A 13,104-nucleotide genomic window follows, 5' to 3' on the forward strand; every position below is an offset into this window, starting at 1 on the left:
TTTAGTCAGACTATGATGTCTACCAGTACATAGTGTTTGTATTGATGCTATTTCTGCAGTTATTTTGAGTGCGGACTGTGATCCAACGTATTTAGTAGCACTATTTCCATATCTAAGAGTGAGCTACTTTTGATCGAGCTGTAGCAAATCCTTTTATTTATGATGTCTTTCTTTTCGGACATTGAGACTATTTATTGTTAATTTATTGCTACTCTTAAACTTTTTAGTTAGATATTTTAGCATGATGATTTTGGGATGTAATAGTTTAGACTTCCACTATTTTATTTATTTATTGACTTGGAGTTATCTACTGTTGTGCCTTTATATTTTGACTAGAATGGTTTTAAGTCGTATGAGTTAGGATGTAAAGTGTTGGTTCGCCCTTAGAGGGGTTGGTGTGTGTGCTAGTCACAATGATTTGAGTCGTGAAATTCTTTTTCTCCTTCTTCATTCACCCATATGAGGATTGATGTGGGTGCCAGCCACGATAATTTAAATCGTAAATTCTCCTCCTCCTGATCCTGATGATGTGTAAATACTAAATATCTCTTACTTTGTCCCGAAGTTCCAATTATATGTACATTACTTATTTTGAAAATCTGCTTTCTTATTTCTTTTGTATGAATGAATGACTTCTTCAATGCCTTTGTATTTGGGAAATACTCTTATCTATTTTATTATTTGCAAATACGGGTAATAAGATATTTATAAAAGTCCATTTGATGAGTATATCAATGGATAATCTATTCACAAATTTTCAACGTTTTTGTTAAAGGAAATTAATATTCAAGCACAATTTTGACTATCAATTATGCTCTTTCGATTATAATGTTTTTTTTTAATGTTAAGCAAATATTGTCCAAACAGCTCATTAATTATTGTCCAAATATCTTTTCTTTAATTTTGTTTATTTGTGGAGTCCATGTTTATATGATATAAAGAAATAATTTATGTTTCCATGTTAATTTCTTTGTAATACTTAATTAATTTAGTTGAGTGATTTCAACAGATAAAACTCATAAGTTGAGTGATTTTATTGATACAAAATCTAGTTCAATGACTTTATTAGATTAACTCTCATTGTTCAGTGACATTTTGAGATATTAACTCAAAATTTTCTATAAACTTATGTCTCGTTAAAAAATTATTTACCTTAAGGGAAAAAAGTATAAGATGTTTTTGGGATCATCGATCGCCATGTGATCCAACCCGATCCAATTTTATCCGATTCGTAAATAAAGGATATAGTTGATTTAAAATAAAAGTAGAAAAATTAAGTTATAACTGTTCAAATCTATCATTTTAGGAGGAGAGAACAATTACTGTTCAAATTGTTTTTTGAAAAGGATAGGGAACGATTTTATAACCGTTCAACCTCTCCTACTTAAAAAGGGAAAAGGAGTCTTCTGTGTAAGTAACGCATCAGAAAGACAAAAATCAGAAAGAGAAAATTTATCCAAACTTACTAGATCCCATCAACACACGAAAAATGACATATATTTTGCTATTAATCTTGATTTCCTAGTGAAACTCAAGAAGACTTGGGGCAAATTCTCGTAGTAGCAATAACAATAACCCGTTGCGAATCTAAACGAACACAATCCATTGTTCTTGCTCCGTATTTTCTAACAAATGATATCAGAGCATGATTGAATAATTTGATTATTCGTTATTTTCATGTAAATTGCCTTGAGATAGTTGTTTTATAAATTTAAGTTGAAACCTTTAGGGTTGGCCTTTTTTCCAAGTTTAATAGAAAATAGTTTTTATTTTTCCTGCGTTTTGCCATTGTAGCCTAAACTTTTTTGAAACATGAGTTGAGTGATTTCAAAAGATAAAAGCCATAAGTTGAGTGATTTTATTAATACAAAATCTAGTTCAATGACTTTATTAGATTAACTCTCATTGTTCAGTGACATTTTGAGCTATTAACTCAGAACTTTCTATAAATTTATGTCTCGCTAAAAATTTATTTACCTTAAGGGAAAAAAGTGTAAGATATTTTTGGGATCATCGGTCGCCCATGTGATCCGACCTGATTCAAATTTACCCGACCCGTAAATGAAGGATATAGCTAGTTTAAAATAAAAGTAGAACAATTAAGTTATAACTGTTCAAGCCTATCCTTTAAGGAGGAGGAAACAGTTACTGTTCAAATTCCTTTTTGAAAAGGAGAGGGAACGATTTTATAACCGCTCAACCTCTCCTACTTAAAAAGGGGAAAGGAGTCTTCTGTGTAAGCAACACATCAGAAAGAGAAAATTTATCCTCACTTACTAGAACCCATCAACACACAAAAAATGGCATTTATTTTGCGAATATTAATCTTGATTTTCTAGTGAAACTCAAGAAGACTTGGGGCAAATTCTCTTAGTAGCAATAACAACAACCCATTGCGAATCTAAACGAACAAAATCCATTGTTCTTGCTCCGTATTTTCTAACAAATGATATCAGAGCATGATTGAATAATTTGATTATTCGTTATTTTCATGTAAATTGCCTTGAGATAGTTGTTTTATAAATTTAAGTTGAAACCTTTAGGGTTGGCTTTTTTTCCAAGTTTAATAGAAAATAATTTTTGATTTTTCTGCGTTTTGCCATTGTAGCCTAAACCTTTTTGAAACATGAGTTGAGTGATTTCAAAAGATAAAAGCCATAAGTTGAGTGATTTTATTGATACAAAATCTAGTTCAATGACTTTATTAGATTAACTCTCATTGTTCAGTGACATTTTGAGCTATTAACTCAGAACTTTTTATAAACTTATGTCTCGCTAAAAAGTTATTTACCTTAAGGGAAAAAAGTGTAAGATATTTTTGGGATCATCGGTCGCCCATGTGATCCGACCTGATTCAAATTTATCCGACCCGTAAATGAAGGATATAGCTAGTTTAAAATAAAAGTAGAACAATTAAGTTATAACTGTTCAAGCCTATCCTTTAAGGAGGAGGAAACAGTTACTGTTCAAATTCCTTTTTGAAAAGGAGAGGGAACGATTTTATAACCGCTCAACCTCTCCTACTTAAAAAGGGGAAAGGAGTCTTCTGTGTAAGCAACACATCAGAAAGAGAAAATTTATCCTCACTTACTAGAACCCATCAACACACAAAAAATGGCATTTATTTTGCGAATATTAATCTTGATTTTCTAGTGAAACTCAAGAAGACTTGGGGCAAATTCTCTTAGTAGCAATAACAATAACCCATTGCGAATCTAAACGAACAAAATCCATTGTTCTTGCTCCGTATTTTCTAACAAATGATATCAGAGCATGATTGAATAATTTGATTATTCGTTATTTTCATGTAAATTGCCTTGAGATAGTTGTTTTATAAATTTAAGTTGAAACCTTTAGGGTTGGCTTTTTTTCCAAGTTTAATAGAAAATAATTTTTGATTTTTCTGCGTTTTGCCATTGTAGCCTAAACCTTTTTGAAACATGAGTTGAGTGATTTCAAAAGATAAAAGCCATAAGTTGAGTGATTTTATTGATACAAAATCTAGTTCAATGACTTTATTAGATTAACTCTCATTATTCAGTGACATTTTGAGATACTAACTCAGAACTTTTTATAAACTTATGTCTCGCTAAAAAGTTATTTACCTTAAGGGAAAAAAGTGTAAGATATTTTTGGGATCATCGGTCGCCCATGTGATCCGACCTGATTCAAATTTACCCGACCCGTAAATGAAGGATATAGCTAGTTTAAAATAAAAGTAGAACAATTAAGTTATAACTGTTCAAGCCGATCCTTTAAGGAGGAGGGAACAGTAACTGTTCAAATTCTTTTTTGAAAAGGAGAGGGAACGATTTTATAACCGCTCAACCTCTCCTACTTAAAAAGGGGAAAGGAGTTTTCTGTGTAAGTAACGCATCAGAAAGAGAAAATTTATCCTCACTTACTAGAACCCATCAACACACAAAAAATGGCATTTATTTTGCGAATATTAATCTTGATTTTCTAGTGAAACTCAAGAAGACTTGTTGGCAAATTCTCTTACTAGCAATAACAATAACCCGTTGCGAATCTAAACGAACACAATTCATTGTTCTTGCTCTGTATTTTCTAACAAATGATATCAGAGCATGATTGGATAATTTGATTATTCGTTATTTTCATGTAAATTGCCTTGAGATAGTTATTTTATAAATTTAAGTTGAAACCTTTAAGGTTGGCTTTTTTTTCAAGTTTAATAGAAAATAATTTTTATTTTTCCTGCATTTTGCCATTGTAGCATAAACCTTTTTGAAACATGAGTTAGAGTGATTTCAAAAAATAAAAGTCATAAGTTGAGTGATTTTATTGATACAACATCTAGTTCAATGACTTTATTAGATTAACTCTTATTGTTCAGTGATATTTTGAGATATTAACTCAGAACTTTCTATAAATTTATGTCTCACTAAAAAGTTATTTACCTTAACGGAAAAAAGTGTAAGATGTTTTTGGAATCATCAGTCACCCATGTGATCCGACCCGATCTAATTTTATTCGACCCGTAAATAAAGGATATAGCTGATTTAAAATAAAAGTAGAACAATTAAGTTATAATTGTTCAAACCTACCCTTTTAGGAGGAGGGAACAGTTACTGTTCAAATTCTTTTTTGAAAAGGAGAGGGAACGATTTTATAACCGCTCAACTCCTCCTAATTAAAAAGCATTATTGCTGACTTAAACAAAGGTGAGAAACTAAATGGTGACAATTACGACATTTAGAGTCATAAAGATATGGTATGTCATGAATGAGCAAAACGCTCACGAAGGCATAAACCATGTCCTACGTCAACCTGAAGAGGGCAACACTACTCAACATGTAAGAGATATTGAAGCTTACAAAGCTTGAAAAAGAACAAATTTTATTGCACATGAAATCATTGTGAGTTTTGTGGTTGATGAACTGATTTGTGAATGTGAGGAATTTCTTAATGCTCATTTCATGTAGGCCACACTTACGAGGAACATATGGAGGTACTTCTGTGACCCTTCTTAGACAACTGACTATCATGTTTGACACTATCAAAAAATGTCATGATCAAAGCATCAAACAATGCCTTAGGGTGATGTTAAACATAATAGTATAACTTAAGAGTGTTGGTCATATTCTCTCAGATGAGCAACAAGTTCAGGCAGTGATCCGGTCGCTTTCCAATAGTTGGAAACATTTGAAGGTTAACTTGACCCACAATGAAAGTATCAAAACTTTTTCTAATGTCACTCGACATGTTGAACTTGAAGACGTGTGGCTTGATGCTGCTAAAGCTGCTTCTAATGTCTTTGTGGTTAAATCTAGTGGTACAAAGTATTTAGGATTTAAGAGTAAGAAAAATTAGAAAAAGAAAGGAAAGAGTAAGGAAATTGAAGGACCCTTTGAGAAAAAGAACAAATCAAATTCCAAGAAGGGAAAACAATTTTTTTAAGAAAAGAGACAAGAACAAAATGAAGTGATACAATTGCCAAGTATTTGGGCATTTTACTCATGAATGTACCAAGCAGAAAAAAGTAGCATTTCTAATCGCATCTCCAAGTGCTTCATATATTTCTAGAACTTGTTTACTAACTGAATCTCATCCTAAGTGGATTATAGACCCAGGATCCACTGACCACGTGAGTTGAGATCGAGAAGCATTTGTGGAGTTCTATCGAGTTTCACTTGGATCAAAGGAATATGCACTTGCAAATTGGAATTGCGAGGTGGTCGATCTTTGATGCTGCATGACGCCCTATATACTTTAGAGATTTGATGAAATTTAGTATCTGTCTTAGTTCTTTTGGATGTTGGTTTCAATTTCTTTTTAGTCGTAATTGTTATGTCCAAAATAGACGGTTTAAAATTAATTTCAACTTTATAGCGAAAAAATCAATTTTAGAAAAAAAAAATCGCCACTTAATTTTTTAAAGAAATTAAGAAAACTTAATTTAAAAGACCCTAACAGATTTAAATCTTAAAAATTGAGAGAAAAAAGGTATGAGTTTTTATTTCCACTTTGAGAAAGTGTTAAGCATTCAAACTTGCCGCTAACGCGCGGTTATCCGATGAATTGAAAATTTTGATTTTGACTAATTTTTGGAAAATGTGTTTACCAATAATCGAAGGGCCAATCAACCCCTAACCCTCCTAGGTTTATTTATTATTATACCAGTGATTTAAAAATTCTGATTTTGACTAATTTTAGAAAAATGTGTTTAACAATAATCGAAGGGCCTATCTACCCCTACCCCTCCTAGGTTTATTTATTATTATAATTCTAAAGCGATCTAAAAGAAATAAATAAAAACGAACGTCCTAATAGGTGTCTAACGTCCCAACTTAATATCCAAGAGGTATTAGACGTGCTATTAGAGTACATTTTAGACTAAAGAAAATATAAACATCCTAATTAGACACACTGTCAAACAAAACAGATAGGACGAGCAGTTAGCACATAGAATCTCAAATAAACATCTAGATTAATTAATTAGCATGCTTGAAAACACAGATAAATAATGAAAAGTCATAAAAATTAACCTGTGTGCATACACAATCAAATGTATGCATCATAAATATAAAAACTTGAACAACATGGAGGCACGTAATTTTAATTACTAAGGTAATTGTAATAAAAGAAAGCATGCTTGATAATTTTAGTTATTAACTAATAGTGTTTATAAAATTCTATTAACATGATTTTTAGTTAATAGCATGCTGAAAATTTATTAAAATGTCACAAGCATAATCTATTTATAAAATAACATTATGAAAACTTATTTAAAATCCTATAAGCATGATTTCTAACAATATATTGAAAAATTATGAAAAATAGTAAGCAAGCTTTCTAATACGATTATATGCTGAAATATTTATTAAAATGTTATACGCACGGTTTCAATATAAAATAATATGATAAATAATTATTAAAATCCTATAGTCATGATTTCTACACATAATATCATGATAAACATTTATTAAAATCCTATGAACATGATTTCTATGCATATTGTCATGCTGAGAGTATTAAATTAAGTCCTATGAACATGGTGTCTAAATTGATAAAATATATGTCATCAACATTAGGCATGATTAATTAGGGAGGTCAATCTTAACCTATAGGCATAATTTCTACCTAAAGTGACCTTCTGAAAATATTCATTACATATTCATACATGCTAAAATTTAATTATGATTTACAATCAGAAACATATTTATTAAGTCCTATAGACATGATTTGCTATATGATATTAACATAAAATTTTATGAACATGATTTCTAAATGATTAGCATGTTGAAAAATATTAATTAAAATATATATAGACATGATATATTAAAATTATAAAATTCTATGGGCATGATGTCTAAGTGAGATGATATTCAAATCTAAATACGATTAAATCATCATATTCAAAATTATTTGATAAATCCTACATATATAATGTCTAAATAGTTAATATGGCAAAGTTATTGTTTAAAATTATAAGCATTGTTTCAGTTTCTAAAGACATGCTATAATGTAAGATAGCCATCAAAACAATCACTCCAATGAGATTTAAATAAAAAAAATAAACACAGATAGCACATATAAAATAGACAAATTATTTTGAAACGTATATGATGATAAACGATATTTAATAAATTAACATTAGATCATTTTATTTTATTTTTATTAAAGCAAACATCTTTTAAAAAAATAAAATACTTATATAGCATATAAATGAGCCTAAACATATGGATATACATATTATAACTAGATCAGGTAAACCTATATCCCAAACACACATAAATTCATGATAAACTAAAAAATAAATAAAATAAGCAAGTAGCAAGTATATTCCCTCCCCATGTATTTTCCCCTTTTATTATATACAAAGTTTATTATTACAAGCCAAAATAATTAAGAAAGAATAATGGGCAAATAGAAATAATAAAACAAGAACTAAAACTATTTGAATCATGTTCCAAATGAACTCTTAATGTCTTGAACTTTGAAGTCCAAACTCTGTTAAACCATAAAGAAAATACAAGCAGTATACAAATAATATAGAGGTATTGCATGATTATATAATTTTACTTCAATAAAGCAAACAAGCAAGGCAAAAGCATTTTTAAAAATAATAAGCTAACATATAAAGAAAGGTTGGAACTATCCTGGATACTTTAGTTAGGAAAAATAAGTAAATACAAATCTGAACTGTGATACCAAGCTAGAAACAGAATATTAAAATATGCTAGAAGCTCTTGTCTTTTTCTTTTTTTTATTTTTGTTTGAGGTGTTTTAAAAAATGTGAAGTAAAATGTTTTCTTTTCTGTTCTTTCTCTACTCTCTGTGTTTTTGTTCTCGTCTTTTCTTCTCTGTGTGTGTCTGTCCTCCCGTAATAAAGATGGGAGGTCTTCTTATTATAGTCATCAAAGAACAGACAAGAGGATCAACAAAAATGGCTGGCCACTATTTTTAGTCAAAATTTTTTCAAATAATTCAAATAAATGAGCAAATATTTTTAAAAGGGGATACCAAATTTCAACAACAAAATCAAAAAAAATGTCAACCATAAAATCTTTCAAAATTACAACAACCAAATCAATTATTGTGATTTGGTTAAATTTAATCAAACATTATTTCAACAATTGGTGAAAAAAATCATAAAGAACAACTAATATCTGTCAGTAAAGTCCTAAATATCATGCCAAGAGGGACCCATTATCAATAATTGTAAAGAAAAAAAATAATCGATGATGGGCAGAAATAAAGTAACATTTATCACAACGGGAATAATTGAGAATTCCAAGGAAACTAGATTTAGAGTTGTTCAAAATTTAAGAATATCAATTATACATACTATAAAAAGGGAAATTGATTAAGGAATATCACATCTTACCATAAACAAGAAATATTATGATTGACATGTCTATAATTAATTCAAGCATATACATATTACCATAAACAAATGAGTAAAACAAAAATACTAATTAGGCGTGAGAGTCAATGATATTTTACCTAAATTAATTTAAGAAGAGAGGCTTTTAAGTAAAGGGTATCAATCATCACGATAATAAATATACTAATATATAAGGAATAATGGTAACACCGAAATCAGTTAAATGAGGAAGAATCTTGTAAAAAAATATACTAAGTTAATTCAGCATCGTATCTAGCATCCAAAATTATAGCAAATTAACTACAATTCAACCAAAAGACTGACTCAAAAATAAACCAAGGGCAAAAATTATGCGCTAAGGCTAATTAAGAGTGGTTAGAATAAGTAATCAAAAATGGGGAGAATCAATCAATTGTTACGTTAAAATCACTAAATCAAATAGAACACACAGCCATATCAATGCCGACAATTCCAACCAGTGTAAAGGGAAAGTTTAAGGACATACTAACACCTGTTTCATTCAAGCAAATATCAAAATACAGGGTTAAAAATACACAAGTCCGGAAGCTCACAATCACAAAGAGTTCTTACTGAAAGAGAAATTTCACAACCACTATAGATTTTCAAATAAACAAACATGCAAGAAAAATCATAGATCTTATACTAAAAAATCAAAAATAAATTAAAATTTGTTAGAAAAACAAGATTATAACTTAACAAAGAACTAACCAAGCACAGATAAGATCTGTCTCTAGGGACTAAGACCTCAAAACTCCGTCTGATGCTCGTTGTCATTCTCGCGGTTGCTGGATGAGCATCAATGATCTTGCTGTGATCATTGCCAATCCATCGGAGCTCTCTGTGAGCTGCTCTCTTCGTAGGAGTTGAGAGAGTGAGAAGAGAACAGGAAGGCAGCCATGGAAGCTCCGCTTTGATGGAGCTTCGCCGGAGTTGGTGGTTCCTCCGGTTGGCAGGAATAGGAGAGGAAGAAGGCGACGGTTGTGGCTGCTGTGTTGAGGATCTGCGGCTGTTTGGTGCGAGCTCGTGGAGGAGAAGCATCAGCAGCGACGGGAGGAGATCGGACCAGTACGCCAGCGCGAGGTGTTCGCTGGTGGTTGTTGCTGGTTCTCTGGTTTTCGCTGATGGAGAAGGAGCAGCGGCTGCTTCTACAGTAGTTCAGTGGAGCGGTGGTGTTGGTGCGTGAGAGGGATAAAGGAGTATAGGGGTGGCGCTAGTGGTCGCTGCTGGCGGAGGAGAAACAGCAGAAAGGAAAGAGAGGGTGGCGGAGGCTGCTTCGTTGAGGAGCTGCGGCTGGAAGGAAAGAGAGGGTGGCGGAGGCTGCTGTATGGTCTCCACGGCGAGACTTCGTCGGAGACAGTAAAGGGAGGTAGGAAGGAGCGGCGGCTTCGTTCCTTTTGGTGGTGTCGCCGGCGAAGAGACGGAAGAGAGGAGAGAATATGGAGAGCTCTCGAGAGAGAGAGGGCGGCGGATTTGTTCTTCTATTTTTGATAAGATGAAAAATGGAGTTAGGATAAGGGTTTGAGTAATTAGAAATAGGGGTTGTAATTTTAGCCGTTTATTAATTTTGATAAGTGGTTAGGATTGGTTTTTGATATTTAATAAAGATGAGATGGATGGATGGATTTGATTAAAAAACTGATTTAAAATTTAAATTTGAGTCATATTTAATTTAATTTAGGCTACAATTAAAATAAATTGAATAAAAGAATTATGCTTAAAATAAAATGGAGAAAAATTGAATAAATTGTTATCTAATTAATAACCATAATATATATATTGAATAAGTAAAATCATAAACGTTATCAAGTAGTAATATTTTTATACATAAAGTAACTACTTAGGTATATACTATATAAATATATGTATATATAACGTATGTATGTATATAATACGTACTAAAATAGATGTATAATTAATATAGTTAACTAAAATATATAATAAAATTAATTAAGTAATAACTTTATATACACATGTATATAAGACGTATTAAAATGGATATGTAATATGTACATATTAATAAGAATAAGTAAATTATAAAATAAACTTAGTTAAGTAATATTTATATTTTAAAAAAATACACACACATATAATATATACTAAATAGACACGTAAAAATATTTGAACGTATGAAGCTTGTTATTTTAAAAAAAATAAAAAAATAAAGATAATAGTAATAATATTAATAAATAGCAAAAATATTATAAATTATGAATGTCAAAATATACGATATATTGGTTAAACTAAATATAAATTCAATTACTTAATAGAGAAATATTTTTTGAGAAATGTCTATTTATTAAGATAGCAATCCGAAAAATAATTATGAGTTGGTCGAAATTGGTTGTCAACAGTAATGGTGTTAGAATAACTCTAGATAATGTTTTGTATGATTTTGGACTTCGTTATGATCGCTTTGTTATTTTAGATTGCAATTCTTCAACTTATCACTATTATGTTGATCGTTGTGTAGTAACATATTATTCACGTAACAACGATACTGATGTTATTACATGGCATGCAAGATTAGGTCATATAGGGCAAGATCGCATGAACAGGTTGGTAAAGGAAGGACTTTTAGGTTCTTATTCCAAAATTGATACGCCAAGTTGTGAAACTTGTCTTGCTGGAAAGATTACACGTAAACCATTTGGAAAGGCTAAAAAAGCTGAGTTCCTACTTTAATTAATCCATTCTGATATTTATGGTCTAATGAATGTGATAGGAAGGTCTGGTACCACAAACTTCATTATATTTACTGATGATTTCATGCGCTTTGATTATGTCTATTTGATTTCTCATAAATCTGAAGCATTTAAGTTCTATAAAAGATATATGAATGAAGTTGAAAATCAATTAGATAAAAGAGTAAAGGTCTTAAGAACCGACCGAGGATGTGAATATTTCTCAAAACAATTTGAAGATTTATGCACTGAAAAAAGGCATTGTCAGACAAGATCAATGATGGCGCAGGCAAATTTGTCTCTCTCTTTCTTGGGGGGATACATTATTGACTGTGGCCTACCTACTGAATAAAGTGTCTTCTAAATCAGTATCTTCCACTCCTTTAGAACTTTAGACTGGTCATAAAACAAATCTGAATGATCTACGACCTTGGGGGTGTGTTGCATATATTAAAGATCATTTCGGTGAGTTCGGTAAACTAGGTCCAAAAAGAAATAAATGTATCTTTATTAGATACTTAGAACACTCCAAAGGGTATGTGTTCATTGATGAATTGGAAGATGGAAGTATTACTGAAACTGAATCACGAGATGTCAGATTTTTAGAGTATAATTTTTCCAAAAAGGGTGATATAAATGAAGGTGATCCTCTCTACGAAATATTGAATTCAGAAGATTAGATAATATCATCAGACATACTTAATAGATCAATGGATTCCAAGTGGAAATTTTGAATCCCAAAATCCTATAGAGGAATCTGAATTTCAATTACGTAAAAGTATAAGAAAAGGTGTACCTAAATGATCTTATGATATTGAGGATTATGTTTTCTTGGTATCTCCCACAGAACTAGATGAACCTAATTCTGTGGCTGAGATTTTATCGAGCCCTAAAAAGGATGGTTAAAAGCGATGAAAGAAGAATTAGACTCCATGAAAACCAACAAAGTTTGGGATCTAGTTAACCTTCTTCAAGGACGTAGAGCTATTGGGAATAAATAGATTCTCAAAGTTAAACGCAAATTGGATGGGTCAATAGAAAGACACAAGGCACGATTGGTGGCAAAAGATTTACTCAAGAAGCTGGAAAAGATTATGAGGAAACATTTTCACCAGTTGTAAAGTTTACTTTTATAAAATTACTTTTGGTTATCGTTGCATGTTTAAATCTAGAATTACACCAAATGGATGTGAAGACCGTTTTTCTCAATGAAGAACTTAACGAGGAAATCTACATGGAACAACATATAGGTTTTGTTGTTAAAGGGAAAGAATAAAAAATTTATAAATTGAAAAGATCAATTTATGACCTAAAGCATTCTTCAAGGCAGTGGTACTTAAGATTTCATAAAGAGGTGATTTTATTTGATTTCACCATGATCAATGAAGACCATTGCATCTATGTGAAAAAGTCCAATGGAAAGTTTATAATTCTTTCTCTTTACGTGGATGATATTTTATTAGCCGGAAATAATTTAGAGTATGTAAAAACTATTAAGTCGTGACTTTCAAAGTCATTTGAAATGAAAGATATGGGTGAAGTAGATTATAT

This window comes from Solanum dulcamara, chromosome 7, assembly GCF_947179165.1.
Source record: "Solanum dulcamara chromosome 7, daSolDulc1.2, whole genome shotgun sequence".
Taxonomy (NCBI): Eukaryota; Viridiplantae; Streptophyta; class Magnoliopsida; order Solanales; family Solanaceae; genus Solanum; species Solanum dulcamara.